Below are 22,369 nucleotides of genomic sequence, written 5' to 3'. Positions count from 1 at the left end.
TGTAAAAATGAAAGCCTATTTTCCTTGATCCCTGTACTTCCACTGCACTAATTCCAGCTCTCCCTTTATCACACTTTGATGTCTGTAATTCTGTATCACTTTCAGTTGCCTTTTCAGCCAGTAGTCCCAACTTGTCCTTGTGTCCCTTAATTAAGAGTACAATTTTTGCCTAGTTTATAAGCATATGCATTCTTGTTGGCCACTTAGAAGGCGTAGATAACTGTTGATGTCACTCTTGCTTTTTCATGTTGGAGACATTTAACGTGGATGTTTTCTCTGTATCAGTTTTTCAGACTTCTACTGATTTTTCACACAGCTTGTAGAAACTTAATCTTTTTGAAATCTCTACCTCTCTCTCAAACTGGGATAAAATTAGCCTATAAATCATAGCTTACTGGGGAAAAGAAGAGCAGAACACAATTCCAAAAAAGTTTCAGGAAGCTGGTTTTAAAACCATAGCAATCATCAATTCTGCAACTGTATTTTAAAAGTGGTGGCAGAAAATCCAGAAAAGTAGCATTATTCCAGTTTACCGGTTGGAAGTTGATAGATGAGAAAATTTTGCAAGTCTACAGCTAGAAATGTAAGTTGAAGCTGACACCTGAAACCATGTGAAGAACTGTGATTGATAAATAGAACGTACACAAAGGTGTGGCAGAAAAATACCTGGTTTTCCTGGTAGTAGGTTGGTTGTGCTTGAGAAACAGATGATTCATTTCTTTAGAACAAAATCTGATGTCATTTGTGTGAGCTTAAAACAAAAATGTTTCAGTTGTTTAAATCAGTATATTCAAAACCCAAAAGGGGTGTCTTAAGGGCTTCGCCTTTCTGTGGGATTTGTTCCAGTCATGAACAGATAAAGCAACAGAAGAGGCAAGAGGTTCAAGCATAAAACCGTGTATGTCCATTATAGCAGACAGACAGCTATAACATTAGACCTTATAACGTAGACATTATAACAGACAAAATCTGTTAAAATACTGTAAAGATTAAAAGTTTTGACAAAAGCAGAAAGGAAGTAAATGAGAGAGAGAAACTTCTGACATTTTAAAGAGTTTGAGAGGGTAATTAAAAATGAAGTGAAACTGGGGCAGTTTTATCTGTATTTAAGATGGAGAGGTAACCTAAGTGATGTGCAGGAGGAACGGATCTGTGCATTCAGCAGATAAAATATGAGGAGATGTTCTTGCATTCCTCAAACCCAGCATTTCCTTACCCATGTCGGTTTTAACTATTATGTAAACCACAAATGGCTAGCTCAAATGCTGTTTATTACTCTGCCATTTTATAGCTTGTTGGCCTAAATCTCTCATGCACGTGCCAGAAGCATAAAACTGTTCAGTTAATATTTCTTTGGTAAAACCACAAAGTATTAATAAAATCCTAATTTGTTTTGGCAATTTGTGCATTTAAAAAAATTATTTTTACTGGAGTGGTATGGATTATATTTACAAAACCCTTGGAAAATAATGATTACTATATTATAGAAATATCATGCCATTTATCTGCTAGTGTTCTATATTTTGGTTAACTTTTGTTATTTTTCCATGAGAGTAATATCTATTTATTATCATGTGGGCTTCTAGGTTTCACTTTCTTCAATAATTGCCACTTGTAACTTCTTTCTGAATTGTAGGGATTTATATATATATATATACACACACACACGGGCGCATTGCCCCAGCCCACGTGCTGGACCTTGCACTTGGCCTTGTTGAACTTCATGAGGTTTGCACGGGCACACCTCTCGAGCCTGTTAAGGTCCCTCTGGATGGTGTCCCTTTCCTCCAGTGCACCACACAGCTTGGCGTCATTGACAAACTTGCTGAGGGTGCATTCAATCCTACTGTCCATGTCACTGACAAATATATTAAACAACACTAGCCCCAGTACTGATCCCTGAAGAACGCCACTGATCTCCACTTGGACACTGAGTGGTTGACCACAACTCTTACAGGTAAAACAGCTCAGTGGCCTTTTCAGTACACTGCACAACCCACTTTTATGCCCCCTTTGCTAAGTCTGAGAAATAAATATTTTCTTACAGTAGAGCTTTAGTGAACTTATCATCAGAGATGTTACTGGACAGATGCTTTCGGATCACTTCTGAAAATTTCACAAGCTTCATAACTGCTAACTTCCAATCTTAAATTAAACAAGGGGTCTAAATCTCTTGAAGAGATTTAAAATTTAATACTCTAGAAATGTACAACCTAACTATAGTGTTACAAACCTCATCTATGAGTGGACTAGGTTGGGAAGAACAATTTTAGGAATAAAAAAAGTCTATGTTAAAATAGAAGAACTTAGTCACAAGGGTTTTTCTTCTTAGCTCTTTTTATCTTAGTTTTTCTTTATATAATCTCAGAGCTTTTAAATAATTCTTTACTAAAGAAGCGAAATTTAAGCCAACTTGCTAATTTAAATATTTGATATGAGCTCTCATTTGCTTTGTACTATGAACTCCTCACAGGAAAAGGTTGCTTTTTGCAGGTGGAAATGCCTGGTGTCAGTCAACAATGTTAAGGTTGATTAATATCAGTATTAAATTTATGGTGGATTAGGACAAAGACAGTTATCGAAAGGGGACCTGAATTTTAATGTAATGTCTGTAAGACAACATCTTCTAAAGGAAATCTTAGCTTTTTTTCATGCTGTTTTAAGGTATTTTTCCTCTAAATTTATGAGACATGGTTTTGTGCTTATGTTTGGATAACATGATAGCACTCATAAAATGAAATACTGATTTCTCAGGGTAACTGTTCCCAAACAGTTGTATTTTGGTGTCAAGATTTTAAAGATCTAGGTTACCATCTTCTAAAATATTCCAGAATTAATCATTGCATCAATTTTGCTTTTAATGTTCTAGGGGTTTTTTTGTTCTTTTTATTGAAGACAAATGTACCTGTTAGATGCCTTAGTTTCTGCTTGTACTTAGCAACTTGTAAGTTTTGTTCAAATACAAAATGGTATGAAGATCTATAAAAACTTGTAGATTTTGAGATGATTTGAAAAGGTGAACAAAACACCTGTCTTGTCAAACATCTAAGTCACCAGACTATTCAGGGATTCTCTTAAAGAAGATCTAAAGAATGTTAGAATTTTAAGAAGATCAAGTAGTGATGTTTTGTCACAACTATATGTCTTGCAGCAGTGTTTCTCTTTATCACTCCAAAGTTCAAGTCTTCAGCAGAATTTTTATATGCATGTAAATACACTACTCATTCAGGATCAGGAATCGGGGTCTCTCTGGTGTTGGAGTGTGGCATTTCTGGTCACTAAAGCTTGTTTCACTCTCCAAACTAGCCCTTACAGCCAAATGGAGTGCTACATTATCAGTATTTTCAATTGTTCTTTGTATATACCCAGCATACAAAGGCTCTGGTTTCTGTGAACGTTCATTCTGAACTTTCGATTCATGGGTCACTGAGTGCAGGCACAGACTGTGATGAAGTTAGCCTTTTGCTTTATATCTGCCTTGATTAACATAAGGTAGCTGAAAGTCTCTTTCTCTTTCTTCCCCTTCACAAGATTGCAGAATAAACACTGTTGAAAAACTTTATATAGGTAAAGATAGAAGACAATGAGAAACCTCCCTGTATTTACTCAATATTTAGAATAGCTCAGCTTTTTCTCCACACTTCCAGTGAATACAGCTGACAGTTATTTTACAGATGTTTTGTAGGTTGATGATCTGTTGTTTTGTTTTTGTTTTTTTTTTTTGCAACCAAGTGATTTCGGGTCTCCCTCATGGAAAGGAGTTGCTGTCTGGGGTATCAATTTTTAATGTATATACTGTACATCTTTCATTTAAGAGAATTTACTTGCATTCTTAAAAAGAGAAGAGAGTTTTAGTATAATAAGAAATCAGTTTCAGCTGTTCTTTGCACTTTAGCAACTGCAGCCTTGATATCCATTGGGCAAAGGTAGATGCAGCTGTCACCTATCCAAGCAGGTTAAAAACTAGGCAATCCAGAAATGTATCGTGAAGGCAGTATGACGCAAAATGTTGTTTTTAATTGGCCTGGATAATGTTCAGTATGAGAGCAAACTTTTCTGTGTATTTCTGACATTTTTATTGTATATAAAGATGGACATAGCCAGTAATGCCTAATACAGCCCTACAAATGGAAATTAGATAAGCATTCCTGTAGACTGTCTTTTGAGACTTGATGTGATACTTGATAACTAGTCATTTTTGGGGTGATACCAGGGCTGAGGCTCTGATTTTTCCTGAGTGATATGACACTACATTTACTGAATTAATTTCATATTAAAACCACTTTCAATTATCAGCTCCTTAAGTGATAAAAAAAAATGTTATTGCCAGGATGCTTGGTCTTAGAAGTTGGCACTCTCACTGTTCTTTGATCACATGAAATGCTACTGTGGTGAAGGCACATATTTACAGGTATTCGCTATATGTATATAACCTATGACATAATTACCAATAAGAATTGAATATAACTGGTGGACTGTTATATTAAAAAGTACAGGCCATTCAGACAATTTTTAAAAATGGAAAACATTCCATTAACGTAGTTCTGTTATTCTTATAATCTTGGACATCCTAATTCATTAATCAGCAATACTTTGCTCTCTATGGATTAAGCTAAAGGGGGAAAAAAAAGTGAAAATAAATTATAACAATTTACTGTTGTTTATACATTAGAGTTTGAGGCAGGGAAACATAAAACACCCCATGGATAGAAAATAGGAAAGTTCTTTCAGTTTCTTGATCTGCTACCTGACCACATTTGCTATTTTTCTTTGCTATAGGAAAATAGTAGCAGGCCAAGACTTAATGTTTTGCTCCTCTACGCTTTGTCTGACTTTGCTATAATTTGTATAAGATACACAAAAATCAAACCTTTGCTAAACCAGCAGTGAGACCTCTCTGAGAAAACAGTGACTTTCTAGGATGCAGACCCTGTTGAAAACTTGCCTAAAGGGAGACAGATTTCTTGGCAAAAATGGTAAATATAAACAAAATTAAAATTACTGTTACAAAGAAGTCTGAGTTAAACAGACTATAAACAGCTGGGCTTGAGTATACAATGCATTAAGAATTAAATCAGTATAAGCATATGTAAACAATTTGTTCAATGTAATAGAATAAATCATGAATAGTAGTTCAAAACTTCCTTTCCACCTGGCTTTTCCTTGGAATACACCTTTCTTGCCTTCTGTTTATGTACAAGTCCATTAGTTTTATCATTCAGGTAACAGGAACATCTGCTTCTGTGTGCAAGTAGGAGGCTAATGTGTGGCTTTATGCCTTTCCTCAAAGAGGATGGGATTTCCTTTGTATTTGGCTGTGAATGTCAGTACTTAAAAAAATGACGTCAACCTCAGTAATAAAATACTATAACTGCATTAACTTAAAGTTATTGAAAATCTATGTAAAATACTGATATTTTATTAATTCAATATGTATTTGTGTTTTAGGTGACACTTCTGAAATTCAGGTTTGCGGCAGTGGATCTGTTGACCACCTATTCCGCGGAAAAGTGAATTTCCACACTGCAATATTCATCTCTTGGAGTGGGGACGGATGAAAGTTTGAATACTAAAGGTAAGATGAGGACTTACTCTTCCAGAGAAAAATAAAAGTATTTTAATTCTTAATTTATGCAGTATGTGTCTGTCTAAATACTAATAAAGGGAATATTAATCAAGCCATCACTGTAATTTGTTGTATTTTTTGTATTTGTTATATAGTCAGTGACTTAGAAATCTGCTTTTATTTCTTTCTGAAGACTTTGACATTTCATTAGTTAGTCGATTAAGGTAACTATAAGTTTAAAACTGCATGCTAGTGAATAAGTAATTGAGTAAAAAACTTTTCATTATGAATAGGTTAAACTGAAAATCCATCCAAACTCTCGTCTGCTCTCAAAATTACAGTTCATACATGTTATCTTTCTACAATGACTAACTAGTGTAAAATATCCCCTAGAAATCATGAGGAGAAAATATTCCTAATGTAAAGGCATACCAGTATAAATATAAGGAGAAAAAAAAAAAAGGTGGAAAATACGGAATGTGGGGTAAGCAGAGAGGGGAAGGTGTATTTTTTTTTTCTTCAACAGTTATATATGTAGAAAAGACCTTGCACAAATATGAATTTAGGCAACGCTATTTATCAGTAATTTAGAAGCAAGGATACAATTTTTTTCCTCTACATTTGCAGTGTGTTTTAGAAAGAAATCTTAAAATGAATTTCAATTACAAAAGCTGAAACTTGAGAGACTGAACCTTAACTCAGCCCTGTACTGACACCAGGAGGAAAAAGTAAATCTTTATCTTCCAGAATCAGTTTTCTCCATGCTGGCATCTTGGTCACTAAAAGGCTTTTACTGTTTCTTCATGATTAATGCATAGACTCAGTAACAGGAACTAGCTGATACTTTCCATGTCTCTTCCTGCATGATTTCATATCTTTTACATTAACCTTAACTGCTTTTTTCATATTTGTGTATAGCTTCATATTGCTCAAATTTTCACAATATTTTGATAGTTTACCTTTTTAAATTATTGGTAATGACACCTTAAGTCCAGAAATGCCTTTATATTGTGTGCAAGATACAGATATAGTCTCCAACACATGGCTTATGTATACTAGATACCCACTTGTGTAATTTTTACAGGAAAATTGAATATATTTTACATGTTGAGGATGATCTTGCTTTACTTTAGTCAGGAGAAATGGATTACTATTGAAATTATATTATTGTAAATAAGTATGGCCACAAACAAATCAGAATTTTTACTAGAGCAAGAATAGTAGTTTGTTACATGTCAAATTTTGACATATCCAATAGATTGAACTCATGTATGTTCTTGAATCTCATTTTGTGCTGCAGTCATGCTACAAAAATTAATAACTCTACTGTTAAGTTGCATGTATGAGCTCCGTATGCTGATGCTCAAGTATATTTAGGATTTTGAAGGACATAATATTGCTCAGATGATGTTAGTGTGTAATTTCACAAGAAACAGGAGTAGCCTAATGGTATTCTGTCTGGCTTTATCTGAATGCTGGTATTGCTCAAGGAGCATAAAAAATGTCCTCCTCTTGCAGACTGTGAGCTTTCTTATTCAGAGCTTCGTAGTCTTTCCTTTCAGTTTCCCTAATATAAGATTGGTTGGTCAGGAAACAGCAGGGAATCACGTTCTGTCTCTTTTGTCTGAACAGGTAGAAGATTTTAGTCCTCAAAGTATTTTCTTGACTTCCATTCTCCAGATCTCACAGAAGGAAGTGAGGTTTCTTTGGTTTTAAGTTGATGTTAGCAAAGGATCTTGTAATGCTTGAAGTAAAGCAGATTAAAACTTAGCAGCAGGAGCTCTCAGTGAAGGATGTGGACAGTTAGACAGGAGAGAGATTGTGTAGTATCTGCTCTGTCCTGCAGTCACGAGGGCCCAGAAATTTTGTTGTATTGTACATCCTCCCACATCATCCTGAGGTCTCTGCCCATACGTTCTCTAGAATCTTTTAGCACTTCGTATCCACTTAGACCCTCTGCAAAGAGGAACAGGGCAGAAGGGGCTTTGGGTGAGAAATGAGAACGTTGGGTCAAATTGAACACTGTATAGGTTAATGCATGTAATCTAGTGTGCAGGTAAAACACCAAACAGGCAAATGCTTGTTCTTGTGCACAGTCTGAATAACTGTTTGAATCAAGTGCATTCTTTTTATGGCAGCTGTTGTTTTGAGACATAATGATCTTCAGTGTACTCATTATTTTAAAAACAGTTTTTGCACTGCAGATTGTATTTTCGTAAAGCCCTGTCTCTGGGTGCCCAAATTTCAGTATGAAATTGCTGTAAATGTTAAGATTATTAAGTTTAAGCAGTGCTTAACTCCTAAGGTGACACGTATAGAACACTTCTACAAAAGAAATGGCAGGTTTGCTTGGATAGCTGTAACTGACAAATATGTTACAACGCGGATATTGCTTCTTTCCCCCATGTGCTTTATGAAGTGATGTAAAGGTATTACCAAGTTCTATGAAGGAAGGCTACAGGATAGATAACAGTAATAGCTTTATTTGAGTGGAGTGGTCAGTGAATGATGGGGTGTGTTTTTGTTCCATTAATACCTTAAAATAATTGAATGATTACCTGAACTTCACATAACCATTTAGTATCTTTTTTTCTTAGCAACTAATCACTGGCAGTTTTGCTTTTCCAGCACTGTCTAATACTTCATTTAATAACTCATAAGCAACTTCAAGTATGAAATTCCTGGCTTGCAAACTCAGGATATGTGTACATTAACAGTAAAGCCAACACATACTACTACTTTGACCCTAATATAATACGCATATTTTAAAATTGTATGAAAATTTTAGTACTAGGATAAATAGGTAAATTTGTATTTTCAGGCTTGAGGTGTTTCTTGTGGATTAAGAAATTGGTTTAATATCTCCTCACTTCAAACTATATAATTAGCAACTGTCTTACTCGTTTGAGAGCAGTCTTTCTATATAACTGAGCTGAATAATTCTTTTGAACTTGGAACCTGGTAATTCACAGCTGTAGTTTTAAGTCAACCTCACCTTTTACTTTCCTACAATCACTAATGGTTTTCTTAAAAATAAACGTAGTGTAATAAAAGGAGTGTAAGTAGAACTTAAACTGGTTTGTCTCCCCTGATCTCAAAATTAGTTAAGTGCTAGGAGATGGATGAACTTGACCATCTGCATCAGATGAAAAAGCACAAAGGTAAATGTTGCGTACGTTTTGATCAAATGATACCCCCCAGACAGTCTTGTTCTATCCCCAAAAAGCTTCACATAAACACTGAACAAGAAAGGCAGCAGAGTGGAATGATGAAAAACCTGCTCTTGGGAGCCCTCTGGGAAGATTAGTAATTGTCTGACATCACCCTCTGAGACCTCCTGGAGAGGAGAGACCAGAGCCACTACACTGATTTTCGGCCATCCTTGCCAGCGTCTGCAGATGAGTCAACAAAACTTAATGGTTCATGTTAACAAAGGTTGCTGACAAATCTACAGTAATCAGCATGAAAACTTGACCTCCGCGTTTTGCCAAGAGGAAATAGTAGACCAATTAAGCCTTTGTAGTCTTTGTACCTTACCTAGGCTGAAAGCCAGATTGAAAAGGGTCATGGAAGTCAAAGATGCCAGATGGCATAACAGCTGTTTAACAAACTTCTCAGTCACCTTCTTCACTATGGGCAGTTTGGACAGGGAGTGATATTTGATAGAATTACCAATACTAAGCTGACATCTCAAATTTGTGTGTGTAGCTGATTATTACAAGAATGCTGGCATTTAGCTTTTCCTCTAGTGATGAGAAAAAGTAGAATTGATCACAATTCTGATTATTTGGGTTTTGTATCTGAAGAGTAGTTTCATCCTCCCTCATTTTACCATGCTTATCAAGGTATGGTTAAAACATCCAGAATTCTTGGATATGATCCATATATTTCTTAGCACTACAAATGTTTTTTCTAGTTTCTTTATTTTTTAAATTTCTATTGACAATCTAATCTTGAATGAGTAATTTGCATCTTCCTGTATGACCTGAGTAATTTTATCAATCTAAAGACTATCAACTGTATACTACTTTCTTTTATGATTCAGCTGGATAAAACAAACAATTTTTTTTTATAAGGTGAAAAGCAAGCTGATATATAGTATCAATTATATAGATGTTACCAGTTTGACAAATTAATTAGACAGTAAAATTATGGATAAATTATGTGTAACATTGTATTTCAGATTTTTTTAAAGTTTATCCATGACTAATTTTCAAACACAGGCACACTTTCATTTGAAGAAAGAAAATCTAATTTGTTCTTCCATTACTGTGGAAAGAGAACGTCTTACAAATAGATTCTAATGTAAGACTATTTCTTCTTTTGGCCACTGTGATAAATAATGAAGAATTAGTGAGATTGAGATGTCTAAGTTCAATTCAGCTTACTGCAGCCTAAGGTGTTCTGGTCTGGAAATGTCTGTGTATAGCTGGTAAATAAAGCTATATTGCTGCACGTGCTCCAAAAATGTATACCTCTGGCTGATACATGCTTAAGGTCACGTAAGAAATAGGTACTTAAACTGTAATTTCAAAAGTTTAAACTTCTTTAAATCTGCTGAAAGACCAAGTCCGCTAGGCCTTGTGATCCTCAAGCTTAAATGAAAGCTGAAAAATAACATTGAGATTGACTTGAAATGTAGCATAGGAAGAGTTTTTCATCAGCTTTTATAAAACAGTCTATTGATTAGAAGACTTGCCCAAAAAACTAAGCCAAGCTACAGAACTCCCTAATTTGGGGGAGAAGGGATTTATCACATCCTTGTAGCTATGAAGGTGTCTTAACTGCACAGCCTACAGATTGGACCATCCTCCTTGCTTCTTCTCATAAGAGACTGATGAGCAAACTGGTATTCGAGGAGTAAGAATAAACTACTGAACTAGAGGAAACCTAGTTCTGTAAGTATCAGCTTATTGAAGGCAGTCACATCTTCAGTGACTAATTGTGAATTTTACAGTGAAGTGAATATCTAAAATCCACAAACATGGTGTGAACTTGAAGGCAGGAGGTGGGTCTAATCCAATCTGAAACTGGATGAAGTTGTTTAACTTGCTGAATAATAGAGACGTATGAAGTTCTTTGAGTTAAGTTTGATTTCCTTACTGTTACTTAACTGTAGTGAGAGGATATCTTTTGGTAAATGTCAGATGTAATCTGAAGATTTCAACTGATCAGCATGCATAGAAACGGAGACACTGTCGGATCATCTGCATACGCTCCTCTAGACATGTGAGACTGGATGTAGGAGATGCTTGAATGCAGTTCTCAGTAAAGAAAACTCTATCCAATCTGCCACATATTTTAACAAGTATTCTGCTTGTTTCTAGGTATGAATATACAGAACTCATCATTGTCAAAAGAACAAAGAGGTTCACAGACAGGAAAAGGAAAAAGAATGCTGAAAGATATCTGCTTTCCTTCTGCAGTGGTATAAAAAGGTAGGAAAAAGTAGCAACTTGCACTCACTTTTAAGTGTTTTTTTTTTTTTTTTACCCTTTAGACTTCCTTCTATGCTTTACATTAAACTGTAACAATTTGAAGAACTACAGGTATGTTCTTCCTTTTCTCTGGTTATCAGTGGCATTCTTGTGATAAAAAAAGTGAAAGGAGTGATTCACCTTATGATGCAGAAAGCTTTAATACACTTCTTTTTCTTGACTTTCCTGTGGAGCTAATAGTTATTAGAAAGGGGCAAGAGATGACAACTTTTGCACGTGTGCATTTAAGTTTTCGGCAATGCTTGTGTGTTCAAAAGAAAAATCACTGTGGGACTCTTTTTCATGTGATGATCTTTTGTTGTATCAATGGATAAAGGAAGTAATCACTTGGGAATAGCTACTTTATACAAGTTCAAAAGACTCCCAGAAGAGAAGAAAGTCGTGCTTCTCTACACAATACAGCAAATGCCAGAAAAGGTGGGTCATTCTCACTGCAAGCCATAAGACACATGAGACCAAATGTAATCCTTGTGTAAATTCCATTTGAAGTGAGTGGAATTATTAGAGGATGAAACTAGATAATAATTGACTGACAGAAAATATAGTAGTAAGGGAGGTCTTTTTAATATGTGGCAGATTTGTTTTAAGAGGGATGGAGGCTATCAAAAGCTATTTACTTGTCAAGCATTACATACTAACCTTTTTGCCCCAATGAAGTGCTGATTAGTCAACTTTGTACATATTTCCTTTCTGTTTTGTTAAAGTTAATACTTCCTTACAGTCTAAAGGATATAGCTAGTCCCAACATAGGTGACCACCAAGTCTGTTTATGGAAAGGCGCAGTGCAGTGTGGAACTGGAACATGACAGATCTCTAGACCTTATTCTGCAGGGAGAAATAAACATCCTTACAAAACAGGTTTTATTGCGTGCATGTATTCAATAATGAAGCTTTATTTCTTCCTAGTTTGCTCAATTGTATATTTGTTAAAGGCCTGCACAAAGGCTGCTCCAAAATTAAGAAAAGATTTAGATTTAAAAAGGAAATTATTTGCATACATAGGTCAAAACAGAAATCCGGGGACAGTTAAGGGAGGAGAGCAAATATACGTGTCTATGGCGATGCAATGTCCATAGTATTACTTAAAAGTGAGGCCCCGTGTCTTTTGTTATAGACTCTGTTCTTCTGATAGGATTTTTCAGAGTACGTAGTAGCTGCTGAATTTATATTTTGGTCAGAAGCACCAGGATTTTTATCACTGATTTCAAAGTAAACAGAGATTGCATAACACAGAGTGCAAGGTAAAATACTAATACAGTACTGAAGAAAACACGTCTTTTTAAATACAGAAAGCATTTAAAACAGAACATATGCATGTATATTTCTGATTGCGTTCAAAGAGTTCTTCTGCTATGAGACCTTTGATTAAAAAGTGATTCAAACCACAAGTAAAATTGCTCAGTAATTACTTCCAGCATCTTCTCACTAGTCTTGTATTTGATTTCAGATAATGTTATGCTTCACAGAGTCTTGCTCCAGGAGGTCTCTACTGCCTCTCTTTGTGTTGGTAGAAAAAAAAAGATAAGAATGTATTTAGCAGTAAGACTCAGGAGTGCGCCTTCAGACCTGTCAGATACCTGCATGTTTTTATGCCTGTACCTTCTGATAGCACCTTTGCCTTATTGCTTCACCTTTGGCAACCAAATGGACCCATAAGTGTTACCAGCTTCATACTGGCCAACGGGCTCCAGGGAAAGATTATTTGTATTAAATTCTCACCCTACTTCTAGAGGAAAAGTGCATTTTCTAGTTCTTCTCATCAGAGTTTTTGGATTTTTCCTGTAGAAAGAGACCACTCTATTTAGAATGACTTTTGCAAATGGACTAATGTCTAGTTTATAAAACAAGTGGGTTTTCCTATCTGACAGGTTTGTGTACATCTGCGCTGTACAAGCTTTTGAAGAATTTTGCCTGTATTCACATGTGGTTCTGAATCTTCTCTCAAGTAATTAGCTTTAAATTACTCTATCACCTTAAACGTCTAGTTGAAGTCTACCTGCTGTAGTTGCTTTAACATGCAGAATTAGCCGTAATGAATCTGATGCTGCTGAATGGGCATTAATTGTAGTGGATCACATTTTTTTTATTACAGTTTTTAGTATTCTCTCAAAATTTATGCTTGACTCTATTTAAATAATATTTACACTAGTTACTGTTTATTTTATTCTTTTAAAGAAATGAATGTTCAGGCAAAAACAATGATAAGCAAGGAAAGTTTACTCAAGCAAAAGTGGTTTAAGTATTGAATCTTAATAAATAAGATTCTGTTGCTTATTTTTTTGTTCTCTTGTAATATTTACTCTGATAGCTTCATGAATTTCTTAATATAAAGATATAATGTATATTGTACCCTGCTCTCATTGTGTACTAATTTACCAGCCTGCAAAACATTAGGCAAGTTAGCTTGGTAAAATCTTCAGCAATTAATTTGATTTTTGTCTATTGTTGATCTAAAGTTTTCTTTCAGCTACAGAAATGTTAGCACATTCCCCAGTTTCCAGGAAGCCCTGTACTTCTGCGAATATATTGTAGCAAAGAGTCTCCAACAGTAGTTTTGAGCGTTAGCAAGTTTCAACCAAGCTAGTTGCAGAGCATACACAGTAAAAGGAATAAAGCCAATACTATAATTTATGATAAGAATGTACCAAACTCCTTGAGGATTAAATGTAGTATCCTTAATCCCTGGATTTTATTCTGAAGTATGAAATACTGTTTTCATTAGGCAAATGCACTATAAATTCATTCCCAAAAGTGGTATTAAGTGGGTTAGTTTTATTTGGTTGTTTGGGCAGCTTGATCTTTACATACTGCTTTCATTCTTCAAAGGAGAGCGTAGTTATATTTCTTGTAGGATTTTGGAAAGTTACTTTCTGGCTTTGTTCAAATTTATTCTAACTGACATCTTAGCACTTGTGGCTCTGTGATTATCTGTAATACAAACTAATGTCAACTATACCCTAGTGATCGAACAGAAAAACCAGCAACTTGCTAATCCTTTCTGTTGTACTGTATTTCCTCCTGCCTCGGTGATTATAAAATTTATTTCCCTGGCTCAATAACCATCACTTAAATAACTAAATTATTTCTCAGTATCACAATGGCTATTGGTTTTATTCCTCTTTACATGTGTGAAAATAAATGACAAGTAATTTACTTCAAGACCACAAACTGTATTTGTTGCTGCTTACTAAATACAGTAACAAAAGTTTCTATTGCACGTGTGTGTGTGTGTAGAATTCATTTAGGCTGTTACTCTGTGCATGCGCATACTGTATGGGCCAATGACTCTGCTCAGAGACTTACATTTTATAGTAAGTTGCTTGTATGATCACAGTCACAGGAGATCATTCTGTGCTTCTCTGGTGCTGAGGTTGTTTAGCATGAGTGATGGAAAGTGCTAATCCTCCCTCAGAGCTCTCCATCTGCAGAAGCAGATGAGTGTTCATTTCAGAAATTTGTCCTAATATAGGGCAAAGAGCACATCTGCTCAATCACCCAAATGGCCCGTATTTATAAATGGTTGCTTTCTTTTGTGACTATCTTGCACGCGTACAGAGAGACAAACTCCACTGTGGTTTAGGTGATTGATTTCATTATTTTAATGGGTGATAACCCACATTGTTATAACATGAATCATTTAAGGTAAAGCTTTTACAAACCGCTTTATTAGAATATACTACTTTAAAATAGTAAAACAACAGAACAGTTACTACTTAACATATATGGTTCTTCTAAATACTTAAACTGACAGACATCTTCTAAGCGTGTATTCTAAGGCATTAGCAAAGAAAGATATGTTATCCATGACTCAACAAGAGAACCTTATAGGTAGAATCCTTTGTTTGAAAGACTACTGCCAGAAGCACTGTCCCAGTACCTATGCACTTTTAGTACTTCATGCTCAAAACACCCTCAGAACCCTATTTTACCTGCAGGTGCAATGGAACAATTTTATGCACATAGAATTAGACTATGCAGTTTTCTTGTTAAGCCAGTACAGTTTTTAGCAGTGGATAGACAGAGGGATAACATAATAATATACAAGTGGTATGGATTTCTGAAGGATTTCTAGAAGATTTTCCATATATTGGACAAATGTTACAGTATTGTGGATTTTTCATATTTTAGGAATTTACAACATTATCTCTCTATTGACAAGACAGGCCTCAGCCCTAAGCAATAACAGTGCCTCTTACATATAGTACTGAGAGTTTACACAGAAAACAGTTTTCCAGTTTTCTATACTGTGGAACTTTTCAACTTTTTAAGTTCTCCCCCCATCTTTCTTAAGAACTGAGAAAAAAGGCTTAACATTTGTGTTGAGCGTGCATAGAAGTTCATTTTCTTAGGCAGAGAAGAGGAATAGAAGAGGAATAAGATGAGACAAGCCTTAGGAAAAAACAAACTCAAGACTCCTCAAACACACCAATGTTTGATAGTCAAGTGCCTGTGCTGACATCCCAAGTCAAGCTCTTAAATTATTAACACAGCCTTCTTTCCCAGTGGATGTTGTGTCAAAGCTGACTTACTTTGACTGAAATGTTTTATTTTCAAAAACCGTTTTTTTTTCCCAAGGACCATAGTTTCATTAAGGTTTTTCCATTAGGAAAAGAAATAGTTCAGTGATGAGCTTCTCAGTGTGGATTACTCGGTATCTGTTCTACAGTAGCTACGTAGGCCTCCTGGAATATAGTATACCTAGTAGCACTTTAATTGTATTATATGTGGCACTGAATAATGTAGAAATACGTGATGAATATTTTATGCCTTTCCTGGTATAAAATATTAATTTGATTATTCATTCACTTTTAATGAGCTAAGTTAGAATCACATTTGAAACATTGTTTAAAACATTATCCATGTTTACTTGTCTTATAACATTAATACCTATTAAAGTTACTGTATATCAAGTTGTAGACCACATTTTCTTCAGATTTCCATCTTTCCAGCAGCCCCTCTGCCAAGTTAGTGATAATTGTACTTGATTTTATATTGTATTGTATCTTATGATATATGAAAAGTTGAGTATCAGTAAGACTTACATAGAAATGCAGTTGAGACTGTGGAATGCATCTAAGAATAACTTATCATCCTTATTCTTCCTGCTTCAGTCCAGAGAAGGTCCACTAAACTTCTTTGTCTACTTTTGGTGGTCACAGCCTGAAACCATCCACCATGGCTATGCCAAATGACAAGGCCCAGCTTCATTCGCTAGATACAACTACAATTTAGACTCATATGGTAATACACAATAAAAGCACCCATTTTCCCTCCAGTTTACTCGAGGAATGTGGTATGGGTAGGATGAAACAGAACATAGTGAAGTAAATGTGAGGAAAAACCTGATGAGAAATGGAAGAGGAATCTGAAAGATTGAGGGGATGCTAGGTAATTGGCTGGGTAAATGGCATCAGAATGCAAAAGGAAATGAAAAAGAAACAGGAAAGTGTAATCAAGAAGGTGAACAAAGTGTTTATTAAGACCTAAGGCAAGTGTTTAAACATTACCTGTGCTTTCTGTCATATATCTGAAGGGGCATGTTTTATGCAGTCATATTTTCAACTTTATGACTTAGTAATTACTGACTCAGAAAAGTGAATTAAAATACAGTATTTAATCTACTATAAGCTGCTATCTCATCTGCCAGGTGTTAGGCATTTCGTAGTAGCTTTAGGACTCTATTTATATATATTATATGGCTTTAAATATTGTACAGATGTACATACAATCACATAATTTTAAATATGCATATTCCATGAGGCATCTGCATTTTTCACAAGCATCATAACTGCATAAAAAAGGAATTGTGAATGAATCCTTGGATCTGTGATTTTAATATAAAAATGCGGTAAATATTGTTAACTCTTTATTAGAGGGGATGTTGCCTAAATACAATGAGTGTTGAGAAGAGGTGTTATTTCCAAGTGTATTGTGATAAATGTCTAATCAAAATAGAAGAGTCCATGTAAATCTTAGTAACGTAGAACTAATTGCTTTCCTTTTCTCTTTCTACTATGTTTTTAAAGAAAAGTGCAATACATTCTACTGAAAAAAAAGTCACCCCTCAACTCCAAATTCCTGACCCTTGTTTCCCGAGAAATGTCTTTCAATGTCTCACTTGTATTAAAAAGATTGAGTTGAATGTAATTCTAGCTTAGACAGTTTTTCAGGATGCAGTTCTATGATGTAATGTATTTGATTAAGAGAAATGAGCATCAATGTAATCTAATGAAAATAATTAAAATGCAGATACTTGCATCTTTCAGGAGTGTTTCATGCTGCATTGCTGTCACCTGGCAGCCTCTGGTAGGCATGGGTGGGATGAAGTAGCTACTTGCTGCTTCCTACCTCAAAGACGACTCTGAATGCATCCATCTGAATGGCTCCTTCTGAAATTCTGCTTTATGCTAGCACAGAGTGCAGGCAGTTGATCATGGAGCCGGGGTGTTGTGTCACCCGGAAGGTGTATCCTTCCCGGATAAGAGTGGTGTATTTCTGTGATCCCATCCTTTGGTCTGTTCTGTGTTGCTCATTTACCCTTGGTTTGTGCTGGGATGGAATAGGCTGAAGTATGTGTTTTACCGGTCTCAGATGGGCAATTCTTCTCTGCTGTAACTAGGCTATTTCAAGGGAAGGTCAAATGTTTATTCAAACAGTCTTCAGTGCTTTTAAGCCTAAACCTACAACCCTTTTGTTCTGAAAGGGACTAGAGGTGTTCATATTGTCAGATACACCAAAGAAGAAATATGGTTTCCTTGCCTTTTTCAGTAGATAGTTGTGAGGCCCTTTGTCAATATAACTGTGCAAATATAATTGTGATGCAATCCTGTTTGTTAAAAACGCACACAACGTGACTGAGTTTATACTTGAGAGCTTGACTTCACAGTGCCACGGACATACCCCTGTTTGTGCTGGGTCACTCTGTTGAAACAGATGTTTGTTGCAGAACTAATCTTTGGTTAATATAATGATCTTTGCTCTGAGGAGAGAGGCTTCAGCTAAGCTATGTAGAAGGTGTAGTTTAATTTGGTTTAAAAAATTTCCTTTGCCTAGGATTGTTTTCTCATGATGCAATGATATATAATGGCACATGTATATGGGTAAATCCATCTTCATTGGGAACAGACTTCAAGTGTGATTTATGTTAAAAGTGATATTTATCAAAATATATAGTTTTAAGAGTTTAAAAACATTAATAAATTCTATATCTCACTTTTACTATAATTTGCATTCAGGATTAAATGTTGTCAGAGCCTGTTTTCAAAAAGTGATTTCAAGCTGAAAGATTGTTATAACTTTATAAATAAATAAGCACAAAATTTTTCTGAAATGTAAGCAGCAGAACGTGAGACTTTTTTTTTTTTTAACTTGAATCTCTGTAGCTCTGAGGATAGAGTTAGGAATCAAGATACTGAAGAATCTGTACCTAAAACCCATGAAGTTACCAGTTCAGGATTATTATATTCATATGATGATTTGATTATTTTGAGCAAAGAATAAAATTCCAACAACACCTACGGCATTTTTATTGTAAGTTAATTTTCTTTAACAAATTCAGCACATCCTTCTGAGGAGAGAGTTATTATTACTACTGTAAAATCATTTAGAATGCATTTGCATGACTTAATTGGCCTTGAATAATGCAAACTCTTCCACTCTGACATGAGATGCAAGGAAGAGGCAGTGAGACTTGCCTAATCTTTCTATTAAATTTAAACTGTTAAAATGAAAAGAAAACTGACTTAGAAATCATCTCTGAATCACTTGCTTCTTTCCCCAACACAAAAATACAACAAGAATCTGAAAAGAATTTGGTTAGCCCTCTGAAATAATCAGTTGTGCCTAATTTCAAGGCATTTAATAATGTTGACATTTTCTATGGCTCATGGAGCTCTCCTTTATAAAGATTATAGTTTCAGCAATGGTGGTCAGGTTATTTTAAGTTGATAGTAAATTTTGTTATTTTTTCCTGTTGGAGATTTTTACTCACCATGATATTTCTCAGTGCATCATAAAGTGATAATGAGTTTTATTGACATACCTAAGTGGCTTTGCTTGTTGATTTGCTCATCCATCCTCCATGTGTAAATCAGTCCTTTCCACAGCTCTGTGTGAAATGCTTGTTTCCCTCTAAGCTGTGATGACAATTCTGGTTTTCAGGTAAAATTTTTCTTAAATACTTTCTTTGTCAACTTTGTTTCTTCACACAGTTAGTTTTTACTTGTTAGCTCTTTGTAGTTGCCTTAGGTATTTTAAAGTGACATAATTATGTCCAATATTTCCCTGACCTGGTAGGAAAGTGCTTCCAGTTGGTAACATCTCAACTGTCATTCCTCTAATGCCTACACCATGTTTTGTGGATTTTTTTTTAAGGTACGTATTTCTGTTTAAAGTCTGATAGATGGAGTTTACAGAAACCAAACCGCACAACTTTACTCTCATATAAATTTTTGGTTGAGTTTAGTGAGTTTTGTGCATTATTTTTCCAATTCTGAAGTTGTGATTGTGTTGGAACTGCATTTCTTATGACTATTCTAATCACATAGCTATCGTTGAAAAGCAATATTCCAAATACTAGATTTACTAATCTTTCTGCCACACAAATACAGTATCTGGTGGAGTGAATTGGGCTTTCTCCTTTCTTCTGTATTGTAAGCCTCACCCTTCAGTTCAGCATAGTTTTTCCTGCTTGATGAAGTCTGAATGTGTTTCTAGTCTTTTCATGTTAATTATCCCCTCGTTACTTCTATTTTTGTTCCCTCAAGTTATCAATATTTGTTTCATTTTTGTCTTCTGTGGTCTTGTAGGTGAATAGTATAATTATTATATTTCTCTTGATAGAAAACTCAATTTTTGTAGCAGCCAAAGCCATTAGAGAGTCTGTAGAAAAAGTATAGTTTCACTGCATAAAAAGTGTGGAAAATTCTTATACAGTTGAAGTTGGCTGCAAAATTATAAACCTTCTTCAAATATTGGAGTTTCTTGGTAAAAGCGTTTCCTTTTGCACCTCTCTAGCCTTATTAGAAATGTGTGGCTGTGTTGGGACTTCAGAGTGTACTTAGTGTTTCACTTTATACTGATGACCATTTGAGGCTTCAGAACAGTGCAAATCGAGCAGCCTTGCCATTTCAAGAAGAAAAACACAGAATGCTAGCACGTATATTAATTTTGCTCTTGTGTGTCTATTTTTTATTTTATGGTATTGTATTTCAAATTATTGAGTCTTCCGTCATACTTTTTGCTGACATTTCAGTAAATGTTAAAGAACACAGATTAAAGAGCAGCCAATATAAGTGTGATGTTAATTAAACTATTGAGCCAGAATGTTTAATTCAGAATATTACTGAACTTGCATTATCTCACATTTCATTGATTAACAGCATTTAAATGTAAATTTTGATCTTACATAGCCTATTTTTTTAATCAAGTTAGTCTTGTCTTAAAATATGACCATTTATTTTTGAATCGGTGTTAATGAGAATATGGTATTTACTCTAGATTATTTTAGTGTCATATTCGGACCAAGGAAAAGTGTGTTTTGAACTATCAATGTGTGTTTTCCTTCTGTAGATAATGTAAGGTCTTCTGGCTACATTTCTGGATTTTTAGGCAAATAATATTAGTCTATTGAAAGTGCATCTGTAAAGTACAAGCAAGCATTGTACAGGACAGGAGGTTGAAATTATTGCAAACTCAAGTATCTGACAACATCCTTTGTACATCAAAGGAAAACAACTTTTAATATATTTAAATAAATAATTTGTATCAGAAAGGGTGACCTTTTCAGTTCAATATATGTAAATGCATTGCATTTGGCTTCTCATTTTAAGACAAGTTTTGTTTGAAAATTGGTCTACCCTAAGAAGTGTTTGAAATTCCAAAGAGAGAAACTGGATTCTTGCAAACAGAATATTTTTGGCATTTCTTTAAAATCATCTTGCTTTAATTAAGAAAATGTACAACTCTAAACCATTTAAATTTTAACCAGATAGTTTCTTGTCTGCTTTACCCCATTCTATTCTATACTCCATTTTAATATATTGTGTTACTTTATATATTATGGTAGCTGTGCCACAATATAAATCACTTGCCTAGTTCGACTGCATCAAAAGCGTAGATTCTTGCTGTATTTAATGGATAAAAATACCTCTACAAATTTTATCTTGTGGTTGCCTGGTATAAGGCATCAGGATAAGTAAGAGGAGGTATTTGCTTCAATTCTTTTAAAATAAGTAGAATGCAAGCATCTCACTGCCACTGAACGTGTGAATGATGAGCAATGAATGGTAAGACTGGCTCAGCCATTTGCTTTTTTTCCTTTATTCCCTCCTCTTCAAGTGGATAACAGCTCATATCAAAGTTCTAGCACCCCTGAAGCATATCACTCCACTGCGACAGTATAGAAATTATTTCATTTTAAGAAGCAAATAGCCTGAAAAGTCTCAGACCAAAAGTGACCGTATCATTCCTAAGCTTGTTCTGTATACCAACATGAAAGAACGTTTACTGAGAGTCTCTAAGTAGGGTTTAGTCACTCATACATCAAGAACAACTTGGACCTTATGACTATCTCCTTGGCTGATACTATGGTATTTGCCAAAGTATCATAGGACTTCCCCAACTTTCTAAATGGCAGTGGCATTAGGTCATTAAGTACCTTTTTTTCTGAGAGCAAGAGCAAACATTTTCTTCTCTTATGCTTTCAAGGGTACCATTTTGTATGCCTAGCTAGCTGCTGTCTGATTACCCTTGCTCATTAGATTGTGGTGCCCGTGTCAGATATATGAGGTCGGTTGTCTCTAGGATATTGACAACCTAGCTGGATTTAAGTATGCTTTACCTTTTAGAGGTGACATTCCACCAAACTGTAGATATTGCTTTTGTTTAAACCAGGCTAGTTGCTTATTATCCTTCTCTTCATTTTTACAGCAAGTGGAGAAAACCAGGCACTTCTAAGATATAGTTCATCTCATTCTGAGCTAGATGTCTGAAACGGGTCACATACATCACACAAAATGCCTGTTTATCCTCGACAAATTTAGAGAGAACTCAAGGTGATTAGCTTAAAAACGGATGTCTCTAGTGCAGCAGTTTAAAACTAGGTGAGATAAATCTTAATATCCATGGGCAGCTATATTCTCCCTTAATGGCTTTAAATAAACAGACTCTCTTAGCAAATGTGTAATCACTTTCAAAATATTTATCTCCCTACTAAGACTTGAGAAGGATATATTTCATCTGCTTTGAATGTTTAGCTTCTAGTTTTACTATTCTAATTGCACTAGGGTGACATCTGTAACTATCG

The 22,369-nt window shown here is 35.0% G+C and overlaps 1 long non-coding RNA gene across 2 annotated transcripts in view; it reads left to right on the top strand.

Moving 5' to 3' along the window:
- The window catches only part of LOC128852182 (uncharacterized), a 188,262-nt gene that overhangs the window by 28,509 nt on the left and 137,384 nt on the right, over positions 1 to 22,369 (top strand). For both annotated transcript variants that reach the window (XR_008449878.1, XR_008449877.1), the window contains exons 2-3: positions 5,449 to 5,575; positions 10,894 to 11,004. This is a non-coding gene — a long non-coding RNA (uncharacterized LOC128852182). The remainder of the gene's footprint in view (positions 1 to 5,448; positions 5,576 to 10,893; positions 11,005 to 22,369) is intronic.

Source organism: Cuculus canorus, chromosome 4, assembly GCF_017976375.1.
Source record: "Cuculus canorus isolate bCucCan1 chromosome 4, bCucCan1.pri, whole genome shotgun sequence".
Lineage (NCBI taxonomy): Eukaryota > Metazoa > Chordata > Aves > Cuculiformes > Cuculidae > Cuculus > Cuculus canorus.
The sequence above is the reverse complement of the archived record's forward strand: the minus strand, read 5'-3'. Positions and strand labels throughout refer to the sequence as shown.